This window comes from Canis aureus, chromosome 22, assembly GCF_053574225.1.
Source record: "Canis aureus isolate CA01 chromosome 22, VMU_Caureus_v.1.0, whole genome shotgun sequence".
In the NCBI taxonomy this organism is placed as follows: domain Eukaryota; kingdom Metazoa; phylum Chordata; class Mammalia; order Carnivora; family Canidae; genus Canis; species Canis aureus.
Genome location: NC_135632.1, coordinates 11740030 through 11765931, shown reverse-complemented (window position 1 = coordinate 11765931; position 25902 = coordinate 11740030). Strand labels below are relative to the sequence as shown.

The 25902-nt window shown below is 36.8% G+C and overlaps 1 protein-coding gene across 48 annotated transcripts in view; it reads right to left on the bottom strand.

Annotated features, from left to right (window-relative positions):
• Positions 1–25902, bottom strand: part of LOC144293759 (uncharacterized) — a 472204-nt gene that overhangs the window by 62210 nt on the left and 384092 nt on the right. For 33 of the 48 annotated variants that reach the window (XR_013361003.1, XR_013361004.1, XM_077864835.1 and 30 more), the window contains 4 exons: positions 20492–20572; positions 16935–17050; positions 16267–16410; positions 5652–5774 (listed from right to left, as the gene is read on the bottom strand). The gene's annotated coding sequence lies outside the window, so the exon portion shown is untranslated. Of the gene's footprint in view, positions 1–1817; positions 1896–2226; positions 2534–5651; positions 5775–7058; positions 7305–11604; positions 11703–16266; positions 16411–16934; positions 17051–20491; positions 20573–23217; positions 23259–25902 lie in introns of those variants that run through there. The other 15 variants (XM_077864802.1, XM_077864838.1, XM_077864801.1 and 12 more) reach the window with 14 other exon arrangements.

The following is a 25902-nucleotide window of genomic DNA, read 5'->3' as shown; positions in this document are numbered from 1 at the left end:
TGCCAGAGAAAGGGATACGGGGATGGGCAAAATAAGTGAAAGGAAATGGGAGACGCAGGCTTCTAGTTATAAGAGGAGTAAGTCAAGGGAATATAGGCACAGCACAGGGACTATAGTCAACGGTATTGTAATAATGTCGTATGGTGACAGATGGTAGCTATACTGTGGTGAGCACAGCATAACCCACAGAGAAGTTGAATCTCTATGTCGTAAACATGAGACTAATGTAACATTGTGTGTCAACTATACCCAAAGACAAAAGTTAAAAATAAATACAAAAAAGAATGCAAGAGGAAATGACAGAATTGAGACCAAACCGAAGAATCATACTGACAAATAGGAATGGGTGTAACTTGCCTATGTAAATAAAAATATTTTGAAATGTGCTTATAAAACAAAATCTAACTCTGTGCTGTGCACAAGAGACATGTTTAAAATGCAGTGAATCAAATAGGCTGAAAATAACAAAATGCATAAAGATTTACCAGAGCTTGCAAACTGGATACCAAAATACCCTTCAAGCCAAAAAGCACTGAGACCAAGAAATGCTGTATAATATTAAAAGCCACAATCTAAGATGAAGACAGCAGTTAAACATATCTGTTTAGCAAATAGTATAGATACTATCTGTGAGGATTAATTTTGTGTGTCAATTTGAATGGGCCTGGGATGCCCAGATTAAGCCTTTTTCCTGCGTGTGTCTGTAAGGGTGATTTCTGGCTGATACTCATAAAGTATCAGTAAAGAAGACTGCCGCCCTCAATATGTGTGGGCATCATCCAATTCATTAAGGCCCTGAATTGAACAAAAAAAGAGTATGTCCCCTTTCTGCCTGCCTACCTGAGCAGGGACTTCAGGGTTCTCTTGTCCTTGGACTGGGACTTACTCCATTAGCTGGTGTACACCTGGTTCCCAAGCCTTCAGACGCAGACTAGAATTATACTGCCAGCTTTTCTGGGTCTCCAGTTTGTGGATGGCCAATTATGGAACTGCTTGGTGTCTGCAATCATGTGAGCCAATCCCTTCACAGTTTTTGGAGACCGGGGAATCCAAAATCAAGGCCCTGATTTGGTGTCTGGTGAATGCCTGCTTCCTCATTGAGAGCCATCTTCTCACTGTGCACTCACATGGCAGTGAGAGAGCTCTGTGGGGCCTCTTGTAACAACACTAATCCCAAACATGAGGGTGGTCCAATCACTGACTAAAATCGCCTCCTAATAATATCACCTCGGGAATTAAGATTGCAACATATGAATTTCGGAGAGACTAGGACCTTTGGAGGGTTAAACATTAAGACCATGGCACCTGTCTTATTCATTATGAATAAAACCTAAAATGATATTAAAACATAATTCTGACATTAGCTTATTGATCCTGCTCATGAGTATGGTATTAAAAAAACTCACTTATTCCCTACTTCGTCCCATCATCTTCCTATTTTCCATGCTTCAGCAATTTCTGCTATTTAGAAACATTACAGCCAACCAAAATATACTGCATCAATAACTATAATGAGAAAGGCAATACTATTGACTCAGGATATTAGCAAAATTCAAATGAATACCTTTATACTCACTTTCACATATACATACACACACTCACACACAAACATTCACCTTCACATACTGAGCCCTGAGGATAGCTGAACAAAAAGCCATTTCCTTTAAGGCAATTCAGTGTTCCCAGATGATATGCTAATGAATCAAGTGAGCAGTTCTAAGTCATTGATATCACATCATTCAGCACACAATTTCCAAAAACAAGTTAACGAACCAGTTTTTAAAAATCATTTAGAATAAGCACAGTTTGACACATACCAATAAAGCCAGTTCATTTGCTTGCTGAAATCGACTCTATCTTGGGTCCTTGCTAAACTAAAGCAAGCTTGACATCAGCTGTCATCAGAAATGGTACAAAAATAAAAATGAGTAAGTGTCCCCCTAGACTGCTGATAGAAGTACAGTTTTCTCTATTGGCATAGTAAACTATATTCAAACCACCACAAACACCCTAATAACTAAATACCTGATGAAAATGTTGAAACAAAACACTGGGTTCTCATTTTGTTCAATGCTTCTAAAATAATTATTCAAAGAACTTAAATGAGAAGAAGACAGCTTTCCTCATGCTAAGGCACTTGTATATCGTTTGGTTTCATCTGTGCTTGTATGTACCCTTGTCTCTGGAGGTTTGTGTTTATGTGGACATAAATTGTTTATCCAGACAAACTTGGATTCTTTTAGCCTACTGTTTCACATACATGTTCTCTAAGACAGATATCCATATGTATGTTATTGCTCTTACTCTTGGAAATGCTTTAATTCAGAGTTTCTATTTGAAGTGTTTTCAGATAAATCTAGCAAAAAGCATTCTCTGGAGACATGAACTATTTATAATAACATTCTTCTATGGTCCAGCATTTAATGCTCTTTTCTTCGCACTTTCAGGCCTCTTTACTATCTATAACCATTCTTCTTAATTCAACTGATGCCTCTTAGTTTGCTGGTGGTCTTCCATTCATCTGCAGCAACATCTGTGGAGTTTTCGGAGCTTTATCTGAATAAAACATCAAGGCTCTACCTGACACTTAGTTCTAGGTACAGGAAAACGTTTCCTCCAAAATTCTCTTACATCTGGACTGTTTAGTCTCCCAAGATTATATATTATGATCTGATGCTTTAATGTTTACTGTTATTTTATGCCATTATTTTTGGTATTAAATTGTCTATTTCTTTGATGATCTTTATTTCCAATAGTGTGGATCTTTATGTCTAGTACCATACATACTATTCTTTATGACAATTGACTCATCATCTTTGCCTCACTGCTCATTCACTAAGGAAGTGTGTGATGAACTTAAAATTTTCCACCTCATTCTCATTTCTGCCATTACCAAAAAGAAATACATACACACTTGTCAACATGTATGTCTTATCCAGCAAAACAACCTCAAAATTATTTAGCCTCTCTCTCCCAATGATCATCAGCTATTGTGTATATAAATAAACCGTAATCAGGAACGTAATCTAGAATTTATCACAAAGAAGACCCTACCTCTAGAATTAAAAACATTGCATTCTCTGACCATAAGCTCCTTCCTCTACCTCTCACTGATTTTACTTATATTATTTCCAGTTTTTAATTTAATTCAGACAAAAGCCTCCAAGATTTGTGCTCCTCTGCTATCCCAGAGCTTCCAGTCTAGTGAGGGACATAGTAGGAAACAATTATATTACAGTACTGTGACAGACCAGCACTTTCTCAGATCCTCTGGGTTTTATTTACTTAATATCACCCAGATTCCTGCACTTTTTCTCCATGTTTACTACACGGGTTTAAGAACTAATCACAGTCATCTCTTGTCTGGATGACTCTGACATTTCCTTAGTGAACATTTATGACTCATGGATTTTATGTGTTCAATCCATTTCTCATGGTGAAGCCTGAGTGATCCTTCTAGACTGAAAATTCTATATTCCTTTCTTATTTAAAATATTTCAGCAGACATTGCACTGATATGGAGGTAAAAATAAATTCTTTTTTTAAAACTGAATTCTTTAATATAGTTTATAAGATACCATATTTATATAACATGTTTGTAAGAGACCTGATATTTATATGATCTATATTGCTAAGGAATATTTCCTCTGCTGTCTTCTCTCCTTGCTATCATCACATTTCCTTGCATATAATCTATAGTTCATCCATGCTGCTTTGTTTTGGGCAAATTATGCTTCTTTACACTCAGCAACTCGGTACATGCCATTTCTCTGCTGGACACACACACTGCTGTACTCACCTTCCCCAACTTTTAGTTAATTTATGTTTTCTTTAGCTTCAGGCCTTTAGGGCATTGGTGAAAAAGTGATAGTTGTTTTTACTGCATTTTTCAGCCAAGTAGGAGGCTAGGACTGAATACAACCTAAATTATGCATTGATTTATGCCTTGAAATAAAAAGTGCTATGAATTAATAATGTCCATGCCTCTAAATAAAAGGTGCTATGATTAGTAAGAGGTATTAGGTTTACTATCTAAATTTATACTTTTTTATTGTTTCTACTTCATTCATGGCCATGTGAGGGAACTAAACTGTGGGATTCCTGTGGCTGACTCATGGCTAAATATTTGCAGTCTGCCACATGGATCTCAGTTGGCTCTGAATGTTTAATCACATAAGCTGTACCACTGGGTTTAGATTTCAGAGATCAAGAATTTTATCATCACCTATGATTCTAGAGTTTAAAAAAGAAAATGTGAAAAAAGAACAGGGTCCCAATTATAAAGGAAACATGCTACCTTCTTGAATACAATAAAGAAAAAATGTCTTGAAATTATAGCAAACCAAAGGTGATGAAGAGAATTTGAAACATGTGTGCCTGGTAGACTGTCTTTCCATAAATCAGATTTTCATGCAAAATTGAAGAATAATTGAATTTTCTTTAAAGACACGCTTCTTTAGTTTTTTGGTTTTATCTTCAAAACAGGCGAAGTGTGAAGCAGTGTAGAATTATAAAAGAAAACAAGCTTGGTAAATTGAAAGAAGAGAGAGAATTCCTTAGGAGAATGTTTGAAATCTTAAAGAACAGAATAGACAGATATGAAATGAACTTGAGCCTAGTTGCTTTTGAAAAGAACATTTCAAAAGAAAGATGTTTTAGGTGTTAGTAGAGCCAAGAGAATAATTATTACCCAAAAGGAAAATGAAGAGTCAAGGTGGAGTGATTTATCCAGAGGGATCCCAAATCCAATACAGTGTTGGAGTCATATTGTTAATGCAGAGAGTCTGTAATGAAAGCAATTGATGAACAAGCCCTTGAAGACTGAGACAGCTTTGTAAGGTGGTTATATAAAAGATGAACAGATTTAAGAGGCAAAAACAGGAATGCCAGACAAAGTATTAAAATATTACTAGGAGGGATCCCTGGGTGGCGCAGCGGTCTGGCGCCTGCCTTTGGCCCAGGGCGTGATCCTGGAGACTCGGGATCGAATCCCAAGTCGGGGTCCCAGTGCATGGAGCCGGCTTCTCCCTCTGCCTGTGTCTCTGCCTCTCTCCCTCTCTCTCTCTCCCTCTCTCTCTCTCTCTCTCTCTCTCTGTGTGTGATGACTATCATAAATAAATAAAATTTAAAAATAAAATAAAATAAAATAAAATAAAATAAAATAAAATAAAATATTACTAGGAGAGTTTCGCATGGCAAAATTACTGTAGTTGGAGACACAGGTATTGCCTGTGATCTGTAGTGATAGAGAATGTGAGATATACTGAAATGGGTCTTGGCAGGACTATGATATACTGGATGTTTCTTGGATTAATTGTTAGCCTAATTAGTAAATACCTCCTTTGTGCTATTGTCCATCCAGAGAGGTAAAGGTAGACAAGATTTAAAAAAAAACAGATACATTTTGTTCACTTGGAAGTGACTGAATTCGTATTTCTTACTCAGAGTGAACACACAAAGAAAAGAAATCTAGAGGCTCTCTCAGGAAATGTTTGAGCCTGAAAACAAAAGCAAAGGTAAAGGAGGGAGGGGAGTACTGCCACCCAACACTACACACATAGAAGCAAAAAAATCAACTTAACAATCAGGTTACTCATTCAAAATACAGAAATATGCCTTCCTGAAAGGAGTGCATCAAAGGAAAATTATACCTCACTGTGTATCTCACAACAGCAGAAGATGTAGTGGAAGAATGATTAGCACACTTAAGATGGTCGAGTAACTTCTCATTTCAAGAATTCCCCTTTTCCTGAAACATGGCAATGATATATAAGCTATAAAAGGAGAAAATAGGAAAAGATTTTCAGTTAGAAAATAATGACTATCTGTACTAGTTTTCTATTGCTGTTAAAACAAATTACCACAACTTAATTGTTTAAAACAACATAAATTAATTTTCTTATGTTCTTTATGTCAAAAGTCTAACACAAGTCTCACTGGCCTAAAATCAAGGCATCAGGAATACTATCTGTCTTTCTGAATGTTCTAGGGGAAAATCCATTTCCTCGCCTTTTCCAAATTATTTGAAACTGCCTGAATTTCTTGGTTCACTTAACCCCTTCTCACAGTTTCAAATCCATTAACAGTGAGTTGAGTCCTTCCCACATCAAACCATTCTGACCTTCTCTTCCATTTCGTTCATCCATCTTCAAGGACCATCATGATTACACTGGACACACCCAGAAAATTTAGGATAATTTCCTTATTGTTAGATCAGCTGAATAGGAACTTTAATAATATTTGTAACTTTAATTTCCTTTTGCCACATATTATAACATTGACAAATTCTGGGGATTAGGACATGGACATTTTTGTTGGGCCATTATTTTGCCTGCTGTCTTAGTCAGTTTTGGCTGCTATAACAAATATCCTAAACTGGTTGAACAACAAACATTTACTTCTCACATTCTGGAGACTGGATATCAAGTCAGGATGCCAGCATGGTTGGTTTCTTAGTAGGGGCCCTCTTCCTGGTTTATAGAAAGCTTTCTTCTTCCTGTATCCTTCCATGATCATCTCTCTGTGTCCTTACTTATAAAGACATTAATACCATCAAGAGGGCTCCACCCTCATGAACTAGTTACCTCCCAAAGGCTCCACATCCAAATGATGTGGAAAACAAAGGCAGAAGAAAATTGACTAAATTTCCTTATTACTTTTGGCCCATTGACAAGTCTGTGAAACAGGCAGAGTGACATTCCTCTAGGGACTCAACTGTCTAGATGTTGATACTTTGCTAAGAGCAAAAGGCTATCTCAGCCCAACTCCCAGGATCCTGTGAGTCTACTTTAACATATAAAAATTCCTTTGAAAACTTCCTTTGTCTTACCCACCAAGATACATTTTGGCAATCACCCCCCAAGCAGATGACCCACTCATATACAACTGAAGAGTCTCATGACTAAGACTTTATTAGACAGTAAGTAATAAATGACATTTTCCTAACAATAGCTGGCCCCCTCAAGGTCCTGGAAACCTTGCTTCTAAAATTCCTTAGAGACTTAGACTGTCTTAACCCCCTCCCAACTTGAAAGCATATAATGGGCCACTCCTTATGATCCCAGTGCAGCTCTTTCTGCCCACCAGTCCTGTCTCCATGCTAAATAAAATCACCTTTTTGCACCAAAGATGTCTCAAGAAATCTTTCTTGGCTGTCCAAACTACACCATTTGGCAACCCACTCAGGACTCCTCTCATTCTAGAGAGCTTTCTTTCTGTTCTCATCTTCACTTAATAAACCATCACTTCACCCTTTTGTGTTTGAGAAATCCATTCTTTGACTGCAGGACAAGAACCCTGTAACTCTGCAACACAAATACCATAATATTTGGGATCAGAGCTTCAACATATGAATTAGCGGAGTACAAAAACATTCAGTCTATAGCCCTTACCACACCATCTGTATGAAACAGCAATGGAACAAAAATGAGCAGGGCTAAGTCTACAGGCCTGAAGACAATGGGGACCAGGGAGTTTGACTTTTGAGGGATATCAGGTGCCAAATGGTTTTATTCAATATTTTAGGCAAAATCTATAATTAAAAAATCTAATGAGTGGTGTTAGGAACCTGGATACTTGTACAGGAAATAAGATAAAATTAGACTCACTCTTTATCAGATACCAGGATAAATTTCTAAAATCTGTATGTAAAATATAAATCATACAACTATTACAGAAAAATACAGTTGACAGGCAAATCATTCTATGAGTCCAAATGCAGACAAATTGAAGGAAAACACTGGTAAAATTGATTTAAAAAAAAAGGATAAAAGAGACTTTTGTGGGTCAGCTTTATGAAAGTGGGAATAGGGCTTTCTTAATAGATTGCTAATCTCCTCCCACAAGGGGCAGTGACTTTCCTGGATAACTAGAGAAGTAAGGGCCAAACTCAACTGGCTAATAAGAAGAGTAACAAACGAAAGGAACCCAGGAAGCCTTAGAAAATAACTTCTAGACTGCTGGTCTCATTTCCATGAAAGTCATTAGACTGAGTCACAGCTCTTGACCCTCCTCCACTGCCCTTCCCCTCTTTCCATTCCAATAAATCTAACATTTCCTAGAACTGGACATTATTTTAACTGGTTGGAGCTAACCCATTAAACTAGTGGGGAATTCTTAATTGATTTCAGCTATGTTTATTATAAATATAATCTTGCATTTGTCTTATCTTTTTATAATCCTTTAAGTGCCTTTGGTGAAGTTTCAAATATTAAGTTGAATTTATCAGTCTGTTCCTTTACATTGAATATTCTGTGTATTGTTTGTGCCCTTAGATCAAGAGGATGTGCTTCTACATTTTCTTCTAAAAATATAATAGTGTTGCTTTTCACATTTAGTTTTTGATGCTGCCTTGATGAAGAAGAAGAAGAAAAGAAGAAGAAGAAGAAGAAGAAGAAGAAGAAGAAGAAGAAGAAGAAAAAGGAGGAGAAGGAGGAGAAAGAAAGAAAGAAGAAAAAGAAGAAGAAAGAAGAAGAAGAAAGAAGAAAGAAGAAAGAAGAAAGAAGAAGAGAAGAGGAGAAGAAGGAGGAGGAGAAGGAGGAGAAGGAGGAGGAGGAGGAGGAGAAGAAGAAAGAAGAAGAAGAAGAAGAAGAAGAAGAAGAAGAAGAAGAAGAAGAAGAAGAAGAAGAAGAAGAAGAAGAAGGAGAAAGAGTAACCTTAAAACACTGGCAAAGTCTCAAAAAAGCAGGTCCCAAACAGGACTATCCAAACAGCTAATAAACATATGAAATGATGCTCAACCTCATCAGTAATCATAAAAATACTAACTGAATTGACAATGAAACATGTCTAGAGACACATTGGTTAGCTAAAAGGTTTAAGGCTTGACAGTTCTGAGTATCAGTAATGATTAGACACAGAAGTTGTTTTGAAACTGGTGATGGAAGCACTAAGTCTGATGCACATGTACCTGAGCATAACTGGTACCCTCATTTGGAAAAACAGGCATTATTTGGTAAGTGGAGGGTATACATACCCCAAGTCCACTGGAAGGAATACACTCTAGAGAAACTTTTCATATATGTACCAGGATATATAAAATAGTTCATGATACCATCTTTCAAAAACAGTATAAACTAGAATATAGCTCCAATGTTCATCCAAGGAAGAGGGGTATATATTTTATGATGTATTTATATAATAGGATCCAACAACATACGGAATACAACAACAAAAATAAAATACAACAAAAGTCAGCTACTGCTACATGCAACATGGTTGTGTCTCACAACAGATTATTGAGCCAAAGAAGTCAGATACCAAAGAGTACATTCATAATGATCTCATGTGTACAGATTTCTAAAAAAAAAAAAAAAAATGAAACTAAATAATACTATTTGGGGATCTATTCATAGGTTGTAAAATATACATGAAAAAAAAGGTGCTATTATCATAAAAGTCATATAGTAGCTAGCTGGGGTGGAGGGAGGAAGGGTCTGTGATGTTGTGGGAGCACAGGGGGAGGCTTCTGAGGTGCTAGTAACTTTCTTTTGCTTGATGGGTGTTGCAATCACACAGCATTTATACGTATGTAATACATATTTGTACATATGTATTTGCACTATTCTGTGTGTAGATCTCACTAAAAAGTGGGGCCACAAAATATAATTTTGTTTAAAACATAAGACACATTACTTCCACAGTGCAACCATTTTAGAAAGCAATTTGAGGTTGAATATGGGTCTATCCTATGTTGAATTTTTTCACTTCTAGAACATGCAAGAAAGCACCATTTGTAATTTTAAGAGACTGCTAGGGGCATCCCGGGTGGCTCAGCAGTTTAGCGCCACCTTCAGTCCAGGGCCTGATCCTGGAGACCCAGGATCAAGTCCCAAGTCGAGCTCCCTGCATGGAGCCTGCTTCTCCCTCTGCCTGTGTCTCTGCCTCTCTCTGTCTCTCTCTCTCTCTCTCTGTCTCTCATGAATAAATAAATAAAATCTTAAAAAAAAAAGAATAAGTAAATAAAATCTTAAACAAAAAAAAAAAAAGGCTGCTAAAACAGAAGGTGTCACTCTCTTTTATCCTATCACAACAGAGAACAATGCTGGGTATTAAACTTTCTCTACAGTCTCAGTGTTTTATCACAGTCCCCAGGCCTATGCATGAAAGGGGAATGATAATGATGATCCAGGTCCCACATTCTCCACATCAGGTTTATCAGTATTAAAGCTGGTCTTGGGTGGCCCCCGTGGTGCAATGGCTTAGCGCCGCCTGCAGCCTGAGGTATGATACTGGAGACCCGGGATCGAGTCCCATGTCAAGCTCCCTACATGGAGCCTACTTCTCCCTCTGCCTGTGTCTCTGCCTCTCTTTTTCTCTGTCTCTCCTGAATAAATAAATAAAATCTTTAAAAAAATAAAAAAATAAAGCTGGTCTTTATCTATACCTATCTGATTAGGATGCATTAATTATCAATTGGATCTGAACTAAAAGGGGGGTAAAAAGTAGTTTTATTTCATCTTCTCAAAAGCAATAAAGATAGAATATACGATTCTTTTTTTTAAAGACTTATTCATTCATGAGAGATGCAGAGAGAGAGAGAGAGAGAGAGAGAGAGGCAGAGACATAGGCAGAGGGAGAAGAGGATTCCCCACAAGGAGCCTGATAAGGGACTTGATCCCAGGACTCTGGGATCACGACCTGAGCTGAAGGCAGACACTCAATCGCTGAGCCACCCAGGCATCCCTAGAATATACAATTCTTTTACCTGTGTCTCCTTAAATCTCCAGACTTACTTCCTGCTTTTCTTACTACCTTCCATAGCCCTGTCTTTTGGGGTGCTAGTCTTGGAAATGACTTCAACTTCTCTGGATAAACCACATAGCTCCATGTTTCATTTCCTTACCTCAGCTTGACTCTTTTGCCTGAAATATCTTTTTCCTTCTTTGCAGGCTAGCAGAAAAACCCTACTCATATTATTAACATTCAAATCAAGCACTAAATATTTTTTGGAGCTTTATCATAAAGTCTTCTTCCACCTATAGAAATGGTAGGTTTTTCCACACCCCTTTTTGTGTCCCAAGATATGGGAAACAAAGGCAGATGGAAATGTAGATCAAATTAAATATCCTTATAACCTGCAACCCACTGACAAATACTTGAGGCAGGCAGAGTATAACTTCCTCCAGAAAATTTCCAACTGTCTTAACATTAATGTCTTGCCAGAGGGAAAAACAACCTTTGCTTGACTTTAGCAAGGCCTCTGGTATTCTGTGAGTATTTTAATATGTGAAAATTCTTTTGGAACTTCCCTTATCTTTACTTCCCCCAATCTCAAAGTATATGACCAATTGCTCCTTACAACCCCATGCAGCAGCTCTTTCTGCCCATGAGTCTTGTCCCCGTTCTTTAATAAAATCACCTTTTTGCACCAAAGACTTGTCAAGAATTTTTTCTTGGCCATCGGCTCTGGACCTCAACTCCAAAAACTACATCAGCCCATACAGACTACTTCTGGTTCATTTTTACCCTATTAGCTCTCTCAAGTTGACCTTGAACTTCTAGACTGCAGAGATATATGTTTCGAATCCCCATACATAGTAGAGTTTCTGACACACAGAATTAAATAACTATATTTAATGAATTAAAGATTGAAATAAAGTGATATCCTCTGAAGCAGAGGACCTTTTCCCCAAGAATTAAGTTGTTTTTCTAATAGTTGAGGCCAGATCACAGAGGAAGTAGTAGTCTTGATCATCTGATTCCTGAGAGCAGAAAGGAAAAGGCACTGTCAGTGATAAGAGTTTACGAGTACTGTGGAAAAAAAGTACATTATGATTGGCTAAAAAGCACTTATTCTGACTTCTAGGAAAGCCTGATCAATGGCATAGGTGGATGCTTGCAATAATGGCACAGGGTCCTAAAGAAAGTTGTCCTCGTCTTTAAATGACAAGAGTTGTCACATGTTCCATACATCAGGTGAGTGGCTTGAGAGGTAGAACACAGGATGGATTTCAGCTTCCCATTCACTTCTCTGCTAAGTGGTCTTGAGCAGAGCATCCCTGCATAAAGGTATAATCTCTTAAGTGGATTTGGTCATCAAGAAGCACTAAGATGTTATTTTTGCCTTGAATTCCTCTGATGATTCTTGATTGCCTAGAGTGATTGCCAACTACGTAGCCTGTCAAATAGGGCCTTGCATGGACAAGCCTCTGCCTACCTCACTCACCCTGACCTTTTCACAGTTCCAACAACGCTTGCATAATTTTAGTCCCAGAGAGCCCTGTCCTCTTGTCTCCATGCCTTTCCCACTGCTGCCCTTCTGCCTGTACAAATGTTCAACCTCTTCTTATGTTATCTAATTCTAGGTTAGGCCTTGAATATCTGCCAAGGTTATGTATCCTGAGAGAAGCTTTCTCTGTCCAATCTATATGGATTGGGTACTCTTTGCATAACTGCCACGGGAAGTTATTTCCCTGTATCTGAGCACCCTTCAAATTATATTGTAACTATCTTTTCCCTTTGAATAGTCCTTTAGTTTTTACAGATTCTGCTAATAACCCCAAACTCATTGTCTTAGTTTGCTAGGGCTGTTTTAACAAAGTACCAGAAACCAGGTAGCTTAGAACAACAGGAATTTTGTCTCATATTTGTGGAGGCTACATGTCCAAAATCAAGGTACCAGGAGTGCCATGCTCTTTGGGAAAGCTTTAGAGGAGAATCTCTGCCTCGTCTAACTTCTGGTGTTTGTTCGCAATCTTTGGCATTCCTTGGCTTGTAAATGCATCATTCCAGTTATATGGCCATCTTCTCACTGTGTTTTCACATGTCTTCCTTCTGTGCATTTCTATTTCTATGTCAAATTTTCCCCTTTTTAGGAGGACTCAAGTTATATGGGATTAGACCTAATGACCTCATTTTAACTTGATTACCTCCGCAAAGATCCTCTACCCAAGTAAGGTCATATCCTAAAGTATTAAGGATTAAAATTTCAACATATATTTTGGGGTACACAATTTAACCCGGAACACTCCCTAAATTTTGATATCATTCCTCTACTCCAATGTGATAGAAGAATGAATCCCATTGCTTTAATTTGTATTTCTAAAAATAACAGGATTGAGCTGAGTTTGTTTGCATTAGCTCTTTGTTAAAGAAACCTTCTCCACCTCATTTTTTATTTTTAATTCTTGATAATTTCTTTTTTTAAAAATTCTTGATAATTTCTTTTTTAACCTCCATACAAGAGCATGAGTTTTCATTGTTTTTTTAGTTGTCTATCTCAAGTGTTTTCATAGTCCCTAACACATAATAGAAAACTTATAAATATGTGATGAATCAGTAAGTAAAGGTGTAATGGAGTCCAAGCTTATTCTGCTCACTTCACGACAGGCCAAAAAGTCAAGTGGCAAGATGTTGGTATGAAAATAAAAGCAACTTTATTTGGAAAGCCTGCTTACATGAAGCTTCTTTTATGTTAGCAAATGAGGGAAACAGGAGGAGATTAAAATCAAAAGGTGACAGAGGTCTGTAAAGGTCATGGAAGGAAGAAGGTCATGGAATATCTTTGTCCTTGGTCAGTTGATCTTTGCATATAGGAACCTGGTCATGTCATTTCTGTAAATCTTAAACATAACATGGTCATGTCTGTATATACTTCCTTGTGTCCTTGGGTGAGGTAAGTTTCTGGTGAAAAGCAGTTTTTACAAATCTCAGCCGTAAGTAAAATTTCTTTGATCATTAACATGCCTACCTGCAAGGCTAAACAGAAGTTTTTCCACCGTAGGTCACAGTAGCAAGGGAAACAGAAGCAATATGGTATCAGGCACGCCAAGTTTCTTCCTATTACAAAGGTATCTTTTTAAGCTTTTGTAGACTGTCTTCTTTAGATCACCTGTTTATACTGTTTACTCATATTTACTAGATTGATGATCTTTTTCTTATTTACTTGTAGATTTCCCTTTTTTGCTTTTTAACACTAATTACATCATTTGACATAAATATTTCCTTTTTTTAAAGATTTTATTTATTTATTCATGAGAGACACAGAGAGAGGTAGAGACACAAGCAGAGAGAAAAGCAGGCTCCATGCAGGGAACCTGATGTGAGACTTGATCCCCGGACTCCAGGATCACACCCTCGGCCAAAGGCAGACAGACACTCAACTGCTGAGCCACCCAGGCATCCCTGACATAAATATTTCCTCTAGTCTTTCTCTGTCCTTTAACTGGTTTGGAGTTTTGTGTCATACAAAATTATCAAATTGAACATAAAGAGCCACAGAGAGTCAACCAATGTTTATTTGGCATTAAAGAACTGTAATCTGAGGAGTACAGATTTCAGTAGAAACTCAAATAATGTTCCTGCTTATAGGATGAAAGCAGGATTTTTTCTTTCTTTCTTTTTTTTGGGGGGGGCGGGGGAGAGTAGTTGGGGAGAGAGAGGAAGGGAGAGAATGTTAAGCAGATTCTATGCTGATTATGGAGACTGTCACAGGGCTTGATTTCACAACCCTAAGATCACAACCTGGGCCAAAATCAAGAGTCCAGTCCTTAACCAATTGCACCACCCAGGTGCCCCCAAAGCAGGAGGTTCTTTTTTTTTTTTTTTTTTTAAGCAGGAGGTTCTTATGAGGAAAAAAGGAAGAAACCAGTTACACACAAGTTGAAGGAGAGAAAAAGAAGGTGTCTTTGGTGGGTGTCTTAACAAGCTAAACTCAATCAATTAACTACTGATTTTATCTGCAGAAAGCCCATAATCATCAGCCTTGTGATCAAGATGTCCATTTTCCTGCTGACTTCTCAAACTGCCTGTTTGAGAAGCAAAACAGTTGCTGTTTTGTCCAGTCCAAAATTTTGGTCTAGTTCAAATAAAGGTGAGTAAAGCAATTCCTCTCTAATGACTGCTCATTCCAACTCCATTTTAAAATGACTCCAATCACATTCTTTTTCATAAAATATTTTAAAGTCGATATAAGACTTACCATATCTTTCATTTATGGCTTTGATTTTTTTGAATCTTTACCTCAAAATTAAATACCTTCTCCTTTTTATTTTTTGATATTTGTATAAATTGTGTGGTCTGCATCTCTGTATCAGTGCATGGCAGGCATTTAAGGATACTTGATGTATACAGAAACAAGATAGTGGTGAAAAACCACCAATAGAATTAAGTCTGGAGGGCACACAGCCTGTACTTAGAGATTATTGGGAAAACATCAGAAAGGGGCTTAGAATATGCTTTCCTGAAGATAATGAAAATCTAGCCCGAGGGAAAAAAACTGAAATAAACTGCACCATCATAATGGTCACAAGGGTATGGCTTCTGCTTTTGCTAACAGAGAGTGCATTGCTAACACACGTTGCTGAGATGTTCTACAGACCTGGACCAGGGAAGGAAATGATTTTCCAACCATAATCTTGATAAAACCAGATGGACCTTTACCAGTTAGTCAATCTTTTTATTTATTTATTCATTCATGAGAGACAGAGAGAGAGAGAGAGGCAGAGACATAGGCAGAGGGAGAAGCAGGCTCCTTGCAGGGAGCCCAGTGTGGGACTTGATCCATATTTTGGGATCACACCCTAAGCAGAAAGAAGGCAGATGACCAGTGGCTGAGCCACCCAGGCATCCCCAGGTAGTCAATCTTGAAGTTTACCCAATCCTTGAGCAATCAGAAGAACCCATACCTTAAACCCCTACCATTGATTTTTTTGCCCTTAAAAAACCCTCAGTTGCAAGCCATTGGGGGAGTTCAGGACTTTTGAGCATCAGATCCCCATTCTCCTGTGTGTCATCACACCAATAAATAACCCTATCTTCCTTCACTGTGAAAGCTCAGTGTCAGTATTTTTAGTGGTTTGGTGTGTATCATCAGGTGGACAAATTCTTCTTTAGATCCGTTACAGTAGCAAAGCTGAAAACTCTACCATCTGCCAAGATCAGGGTGTTCTCTGGCCTGGGTGACATAAATTAAAGTAACTGGGATAAGAGAGGGACATTTAGTTGAATCAAAACTGGTGGTGTCTTGCAGGTGAGGAAAACACAATCCTAGACACGAGAAATGCTATAAGTCAAATGGACAGGAGAGTGGTGACAGGATATTCTATTCAGCTCAGAGTAGGATTCTACTAATGGTTTGGGCTAGAGGTCAGAATCCATCCCTGGAAATGATACTGCGATGACTTGAGCAGAATTCTGAGAGAAGCAGAGAGTGACAAATAATATTGTGAGATACTTGGATATAGAATTGAGCAAACACAGCAATGGTCATAGAAAAGATGATGACTTAGTATGCAAGTAGGTGCATGCAATTCAGTGAAGCCATACCTGTGAGAGATGCTGAGCAGCAGCACTAATACAGGCTCCTCAAAGTTGGTGGGGTGTCAAGGGACCCCTTGAACTTCTGGGAAGAAAATGGAAACTTCCCTTAAAATGAAAACTGTTGCGAAGAAAAAAGGTAAAAAGGTGCCACTGTATTCAAAAAAAAGATGAGTTTTAGGCAAACGGTTACCTGGTAATTAATTAATCTTCAGCAAACTCATTTTTTAGGGTCCATAATTATATAGTCAGCAATTCTCTCTCTGGGCTTAAAATGCTATTGCTTAGAAACATAATAAATGACTAAAATCCAAGGGCACTACTAGGAAAATGCAGATAGCAAATAAATAGATAAATGGAAGTTATCTTGGTTGCTAATAATGAATCCCTAAAGCACGTAGCCTTCATTCAAACCTACTCTATACTGCATTCCTTTGGAGGATGGGATTTAATTTCTGAGCAACAAATATGTTGCAGCCAAAACACATTTTATTTTTTTTAAATGTGAGGAAGTAGGGAAATAACTTTTAAGACATTGAGTCCTTTCAGAGTCACATTTGTGATTAAATTGAGCAATTTCAGCCCACTGTTTCTTAAAAAAAGACTATATAATGCAAAAATTATGCATAGAGTGAATAATAAAAGATGTGACTAGAGAGATTAAAAGTTAAACAAACCTGCAGAAATCACAGCATGACAGCAAATTCCAGATGGCTGCAAAATCCCCAGGGTCCTTGAGGAGCTTTGAAAGGGCAGGTTGCGTGTCATCTAACAGATTTTCATTCCTGTAAGCCTATAAAGGAAGAAAGAAATGTTCCTGAAAATACACAACTTCAAAGAATGATTGTTTTGAACTCGGTGTGGAGGCTTGGCCTAGCTCATGACCCAGTCACTACCCAAGGAAGCCCAAGCCCAAAGGATCAGAGTGGCTCTGACAAGACTTTCCCCTTCTGCCCTCAATTCATTTGTTTTGCACGTGTATCCAAAGATAGTTCTGAAATCGGGTCTTGCCTTTTTGTCACTTTTTCATAGAGGTAATAGGAAAAAAGTGAGATTGAGTAATGAAGGCAAGACTTTGGAGCCCCCAAGTGGGACTGGTGTATCTGATTTATGGGAAACCCTGGGATTTAGAAGAGATCTGCCTCTAGAAACACTTAACACTTGTCTTTATGGAAAATAATAATGCAACGTGAAATAGTTGAAAAGCACACAGTTTTTGGAGGAAAATAGACTGGGTTTTCAATCTTGCATCTGCCACTTTTCTGGTTCTGTGCTCCTTAACTCCAATTTTCTTGTGCTTTTCAAAGAGGGAATAACAATGCCTATCCTAGTCATGTTGCCAGGATTAAATGAAACGTGCCACTCATGAAGCACCTGACACATTATAAGCCTTTGATAAATACATTAATCTTAGTTTATCCCCTTTCCTATAAAACTGTGTGTACATGTGCTCCCTCACACTTTGTCTCTAAAGTTTTACTCTGGTGCAAAACAGTCTGGTGCAAAATAGTCTCATTTATGCAATTGAAAATACAATCCAACATACATGCAATATGCCTGGAATCCTCCCTGCTCATAACACATGAAGTGTGCACACATGTGTGCAAACATGTGCACACATACACATGCACACAAATAACACATGTGACATTTCACGTGCTCAGTAGACACCAGTATTTTGAGTATTAGGGACAGTTTTCAAGTATTAGGGACAAAAATTTAAATCTAGCTGGGAAACAAGTGTTTTGTTATGTTAGCTCAGAAAAGTAGTCTTACATCCTGATATCCTTACGCTAATATTATCCTATGCTGCAAGCAAATTCACAATCCCTCTTTCCAAACTATACATTTCACATTTTTTCTTGCTTTTTACCCGAATCTTCACTCCCTCATTCAGCCATTGACCTTGCTTAGATATTCACGGAAATAAAATAATCAATGTTACCTTTTCCATCTTCCTACTTTCAATAAGCACATGCATAGATGTATTTCTCTTCAATTAAACCAGATGAACTGCCTGTGCCATTACTTAAGATAAACAACTGATTTTTAATAGGTCCTATCACTTCCTGCTACTAAAGAGTTCAACTCGGAATTATCTCCCTTCTCTCCTTCAAATTAATTTTTACCTCCTCTGTACAGACTCATTCTTACCAGCTGCCAAACATGCTTAATAGCTTTCCTCAAAATAAAACATAATAAAATAGAATAGAATAGAACAAAATAAATAGAATAAGAAAATAACGAAATCCCTAATAGTCACTGCTATATTTTTCTATCAAAACTCCTTTGATACTTATATATTTTCTCTCATCTCATGTTTAATTCTTAACAAAATTTTATCAGTTCTAATTACAATATATCTCATGAGTCCAACTACTTCTCACTTCCTAACTTGTTCCTGTATTAGCACCTTGGACTGAGCACCATCACTCCTCTCTCCACAATCACATCAGCCTCATGGCCAATCTCTTTGCTTCATCCTGGCCCCTGGAGGCTCTTTTCCACACAGCCATTCCACTGAAAAATTTCACTGGATCATATGACTTCTCTGTTCTCAACATTCAAAGGCTTTCTGTAGTACTTGGAATAATTTAGAAAATCTTGATAAAGCCTAACCTAATACTATTCCTGCCTTTGTCTCTGAAATCATCCATCTTTCATTACTCCAGTATCATTGGTTTATTAGCTTCTCTGGGCACACAACCATGTTCTCCTCTCAGCATCTTTGCACTTGTTTCCTCCGTCCCTAAAGCAGATCATCTGATAGGAGAGAGGATACTCTCTTGCCTCAGAGAGGTCAATACTGAAACACCAGGGAAGACTTCTCCTGGTGCTTTAACTCTTTATACTTTGTCAGTTTTGTGTTTAAATATAATATCCTCAAAATATCTCCCTGCCCATATCTTTACTTAAAGTGTACTGTTATCTTTCCTCCAGAACCCTTATGAAAATTGTGACTCTACTATGATTTGCATGATTATTTCTTTATTACACATATGCCTCCCTTACTAAACTGAAATCTTCCGGAAGGCAGGGATCATGGGTTTGTTTTGCTTCATTTTTTTTTTCATCTTTGTATTCCTAACATCTAAGATCATACTTGGCATCTAATAAACACTCAATATTGCCCTAATAAAATCTATGCTTCCTTATGGTTAGTAACAAAATGGTGTCATATTCAAAAGCAATGTTAAAAGTAATTAATGTTATAGAGTAATTTAAATCTTTACTGAAGTCTCTGGAAGAGGCACCATATGGGCAATTTCCTTTCACTAACACATGTGTCTCCTGAGTCGTCATAGCAATTCCTCTAAATGTCATCTCTATGTTTCTCTATCATCTAGCTACCATTTATCTATCATCTCTCTGTCTATCTAGTCTATTTATCATTGCTCTCCCTCCTCTCTTTGTGTTATAACCCAGTTCCTCAATGAAGGAATAAATTTAGTTTTTTCAGGATCATTTAAAACATTTCAGTATTCCAATTACCATAAATAACCCCCCCCCAAGCTTTCAGATAAATAACAATTTAAAAATCTTTATCAATCACCAGACAGGTGGATATTTAAATACTTAAAAGGATTTGTCCTTCTCCAAAATGGATGAATGGATGATTGATTGATTGTTCTGCATGTGACTCTTACTGTAATATACAAGCATGGCTTTCACATCAGGTCATCTTGGCTCAAATCTGTTCTGCAGCACTTATTAGCTGATGACTCTGAAAGGCTGCTTATAACCTCACTAAAACTCATTGTTCTGGTCTCTAAAATGACAGTAAAAATATTCACCATATGGAGAGGGTTGTGAGAGGTACGGAAAGTGAACTAGTCCAACACCAGCAGATTACACGTTAGTGCATAGCAGAAACTCAACAATTAACACTAAGCTTCCTCTTTGAAAAGAAAAATAACTCCATAAAAATATGCACTTTTTACCTTTCAGCACTGGGTGCTATTTCAATTTTTAGAATTCTTTGTATCAAATATCACATTAGCTTAAGAAATCCAGTCCCACAAAAACTGGATTTTCTATCTCTTGCAGGGGAGGCGAAAGTCATCAGATATTTTTCATCACTGATCATAAATCAGTTAGTATCTGTTTGTCAAATACCCCAAAATCACAATATAAATGTTTTAAAATTCCTGGGGAAAATGGATTTTTTTGGGTGTGGGTTTTTTTTTTGTTTTTTTTTTCCTTTTTTACTCAATTGTAATGTATTCTTACATACCACCTGAGTTAGCAGACACTTTCTGTGATTTGATGAACAAAGAAGTGTTCTTTTCCTGTTCTTCCATTTATTCTTTAGCATCTGGGAGAAAAAAAGATTCAATGAAATACCCAAGTTGTCTTTCCCTGCAGTTGAGAACAGCTGAGCCCTGAGATGATTAGTACCTCTAGCTGACTCAATACCACAATTCAGAGACTCCTTTGAACCTGAACTGAGTACTGATAGTGCTATTTATTCTGTATCTGAGTTGACAATTGATGGCTAATATTTTCTCTGTGGAAAAACACATCCTTAAGGAAACACACTTTGCATGCTTAACAGTGAATTGTGGTCGAGCAACACTAAAGACCCATCTTATTCTTAAAATTTCAGCAACAAAAGTAGATGAAAGATACGATGTTGTAAAGTATATATTATAATATTTGTTACAGTGATAGAAGGTGAACTACACATTACTGTAAAAGAAAATCCAATTTACTAGCTGCTACCTTCAATTTTGATTTGACAAATGCTCAATCTTATGCTGTATTTCAACTCTCTTCATTTATCTTTTAGAACATGTACTATAATGTCTCCTTAAGGCACATAAAACAATCTTTCCATTTAATTTACTAAACATGCTCATGTATATTTGAGTTTACTAGGTGCAAATAAATGAAAATCTTTTCTGTTGTTAAAGATTTCTTTGACAGTGTAAAATCAATCCTGACTTTATTGTTTAGGTTTGAAACTGCTGATTGCATCCTTGTTTGTGCAATAAGAAGCATGCATATCAAAATTATTTCTCTTTTCCACATACGTACATCATATAATTTAGTAGCCCGTATTAAATTTAATTAAGCAAGGGTGCCTGGGTAGCTCAGTTGGTTAAGTGTCCCATTTGTGATTTGGGTCAGGCCATGATCTCACAGGTTGTGAGAGCCATGTGTCAGGATCCACACTCAGCAGGGAACTGCTTGAAATTCTCTCTCCTTTTCCCTCTGTCCCCTCCTCTAATCACCCTCTCTCTAAAGTAAATAAATCATTAAAAAACATAAACAATTTCATCAAGTCAAAGTACTTAATTATTGAGTTTAAATAGTTTAATTGGATGTGAAAATAAAAGTTTTCCATAGGCTTCCTTTTACAATTTGCACATAAAACCAAGAGAAACATCACAACATTGTAAAAATATTAGTTCTGGGCATTCATTGACTTCTTGATAATTATTCTGGAAAAATGCAAAATATTATGTGAAGGAATATTTTGGAAACTAAACCTCAAAGTTTTAAAATAATCACAAAGGCCTCCAGGTAAACTTGTCATATGAAATGCATTTGTTCATCGTCACTTTGTCCAAAAACTCCAACAACAAATAAAAAGACAATCAATGAACAAAAAGTATATAGTCTAGGACACACAGGGAAGAGAAAGGAAAAGAACACAGGTAAAATACATCAATAATATTTTAGGTAGATGCAAAGTGTGTGGACTCATGCTGACTTTCAGAGCACAGAAAGTTGAAACCTAGATAATACCAGCATAGGGGAATGCTCATAAAACCCGATTCAATGATTTAGCAAAATACTCCAGAAGAGATTAGGACTTGAAGGCAATTGGTGAATCTGGTGGAGTTGCCATGTAAAACAGAAGACACTAAGTTAAATTTGAAAAGTAAATAACAGTTTTTGGCACAGATATGTCCCAAATATTTCTTTTTTTTTAATTTTTATTTATTTATGATAGTCACAGAGAGAGAGAGAGAGAGGCAGAGACATAGGCAGAGGGAGAAGCAGGCTCCACGCACCAGGAGCCCGACGTGGGATTCGATCCCAGGTCTCCAGGATCGCACCCTGGGCCAAAGGCAGGCGCCAAACCGCTGCGCCACCCAGGGATCCCTGTCCCAAATATTTCATGGGACATACTTATTGTAAAAAAAATTTCACTGTTTCCTGGAATTCAAATGTAACTAAGCATCCTCTAATTTTATACACTAAATCTTTCACCTGCTTTGAGAGTTGGGTGAAAAGTGGTGCTGAAATCTGTATATGCATAGTTGAAGGTGGGTACAGGAAGCATGTAATCTCTAAATCTCATCTCTCACCCCATCCATAGAAGAGAAACCCCTCCAGCACAGCCCAGCAGACAGTGGGGCTTCACTACCTAGAAAAACTGAACCAGAGACTGGATATAGTGACAGGTACCCTTTCAGGCTAATCAGGTGAGCCGCCATTCTGAAAACACTGGGATTAAGTGAAAGTCTAGATAAGGAAGAAGATGAGACCTTCTAGCATCTTTTCCCCACTCAGGTTAAAGATCTGAGAAGAAAAAAAAAAAAAAAAAAAAAAAAGATCTGAGAAGGCAGACTTGCCTACCTTCACTTCCATCAAGCCAGAGATTAGAAAATGCTTTTAGGAACAGGACCAAGAGAAAAGGTCTATAGACATTAGCGTCTGAGGCTCATTAAACCAAATGGTCCAGCTCTTTCCCTGTGACTTCTTTACTGTAAAACAGATGTTGACTAGGTCACCCCATGAACTAGACTTTCACTATCTCATTTTTAAGTAAGAAAGACTGCCAAATATTCATCCATCCATTCACTTATTTATTCAACAAATATTTGTTGACCAACTGCTGTTCTAAAAACTGAGACACTTCAGTAAACAAAACTTCTTAACCTGAGAAGAAATTAAAACAAATGAAAAAAAGGACAAACAATAAGAAAAATTTATAGTTAATATACTCACAGAAGAAGATATTTTGTTCCTTACAAATGACCCGTTTATTACTAAAAAGGTAAAAAAGAACATTTAGATAATAACAAAGAGCCTTTGGAAATTAAAAAAAAAAAAAACAAATTACAGACTCAAAAACCATTAGACAGATGGGAAAATTCAGAAAATACTGTCACACAGAATAACAGAGAGATGACAGGAAAGTTACATAATATAGTTAGTCTAACCAACATGAGTTACAGAAAGGGAAAAAAAGAAGAAAAATGGAGCTGAAGAAATTATTTTAAAATTACATTTAAAAAATATAGTTGCATAACTAACGAATTCGAGTTTTCACACTGAAAAGGTGTATAAAATGCTCAGCAGATAAAAGACATATACACACAAAAAGGCACATCATTTGTGAAATTGCAAACCAATAAAGCTAAAAAGAATATGCTAAAAGCCTGCAAAATGAGAGAACTAAGTTCTGGTCCTCAAGTGAAGGACCAGAATGAGAATGACTTAGAAATTCTAAAGCAAATTTACTTGCAACTGAAAATCTAAACCAGACAAGCAACCAATCAAATGTGAAAGTAAAATGAGAATGTTTTCAGATTTGCAAGATCTCAAAAGCTGATCTCCAGTGCATCTTTTCTCAGCAATAAATTTAAAAGAATTTATCTCTTCGGTAGTAGACGATAGGTAATGTATGTAGGAAAAAAAAATAGCACAAGCCTATTTTTTTCTTTTTGCAACTGCTATGTTTACATCAGAACAGATAAAAAATTGAAAATGTTTTAAAGCTTGGAAAGTGAGTGTGTTACGGGTAGTGTGGGGGAACTGTTTTTTTTTGGGGGGGGGGCCTTTGACTACTTTTTAAAACTATGTGCAGACAATATACATCAAAATAGAAACAAAATAAATTCTACAGAAGACTACATGATCTAGTTATCCCTCTTACCTGAATAAGAAACTCTAGCAAATATTATATAAAATGGAGCCATAGAATTCCAATAATCTTTTGGAATTGATTTGTGTGGTTTAGATAAAACATCTGTTAACTATGACTTTAATAATTTTGGCAAAATAATGCTCGCAAAGCAATTTAAGAAAATCCCAAAGATTCATATTCTCTGTAAAGCACAAAGTCAATAAAACATATTTCCTAAAAGTATACAATTTGCCACACTTCTTAAATCCCATCCATAGTTATTTAGTAACATGACTGCTGTGACACATGTTACTTCACACTCTTCACAGATTTAAGCTCTTTGGTTCCAAACATTACACTCCTTAGTGATAAAATATTGTCATTTAATCAGAGGCTTAATGATTAAAGTGGAGGTGACTTCTAGGGCAAGAAGGAAAAGGTAATTATTAATAGGTCTTCTGAGGAAATCAGGCAGGAAATTGCTCAGTCTTGTTTAAAAAGAAGAGCAAGATAAACGCAGTAACAAAGGACTGAGACAGTTTTCTACTGCTTTAGTTACCCCAAAGTAGTCATTATATGGAAAGACACATTAATCTAGAGCAGACTCTCATTGACATGAACAACAGATGGCTTATTTCTCTCTTTTCAAAAATTGTCACTTGATTTATCCATAGAATGACAGGCCATGTTTAAAATGAGCATATTTATTTGTACCAAATAATTCTGGTATATGTTAGAAACAATGATACCCAATAAAATAGGTCTTTAGCTAACTTCTTCAGTGGAGCTTTGGACAGATTCCTCATCCCTTCTCTATTTGGTCCACATGTGGTAATATGGTAACCATGTATATGCCCCCCCTAGAACATTGGGGAAATTTTCCAAAAGCTGATACCATCCCACATTTCTTACTATACAAGAGAGCTAGGGTAATAACTTGTAGTACAAACAGCTCTTTGACTATAGAGTACCTATATTCAATCCAGGAAGCATAAAGAAATAGGATTTTCTGATGCTATCCAGTAGTTAGCTAAACAAGAGGGCAACCTGGACAGTTGCTAGTGAGGAGAAAATTTTTATTACTCTGGAAATTATTCCTAGATTTTTTAATTCAGTCACTCAAATGTATTCACTGAAAAGTATGAGCTCTCACTATGTACCAGGCATTTTTATGAGTGGTAGGAACAAAACTGTGTGCTAAGAGACAATATTTTCTGCTCCACTGAAGCTTACAATCCAATGGGGGTACATGGAGGCTGACAATAAATCAAATAAATAGGGGAAATACATATTATGCAAGATGAAGATAAGTGTAAGAACAAGATCAGAAAGAACAAAATGTGTTAATATTTTTAGAGAAAAGGAAAATTTCATAGTTGAAAAGAAAAATCCAGTCATCAGAATGAACATCTAATGCTCTGCGCTTTCTGCTATTGATTTACTGCTACACACTCACAAATTCACAAAAAAAATTTATTTCATATTATATAGAAGTTATTTAATGGAGTATAATTGTGTTATGAAAATATGAAAGAATACATTTGTCTGCTTAGAAATGCCTTGATGAGTTTTAAATACTTAATCGGTCAAATTGCTTTAAAATATTGAATATGGTCCTTCATATACGTTTTCAAAATTGGAAAATAGCTGGTGCCTTATCTTGCATAATGAAAATATTGCAAGATTACTTTTTAAAATGGATAAAGTACTACACTGACTTCTAATTTATAAGTTCATCAGAGCCTTAAAATCAATTATTAATTCAATCTTTATTGTTATCTTGA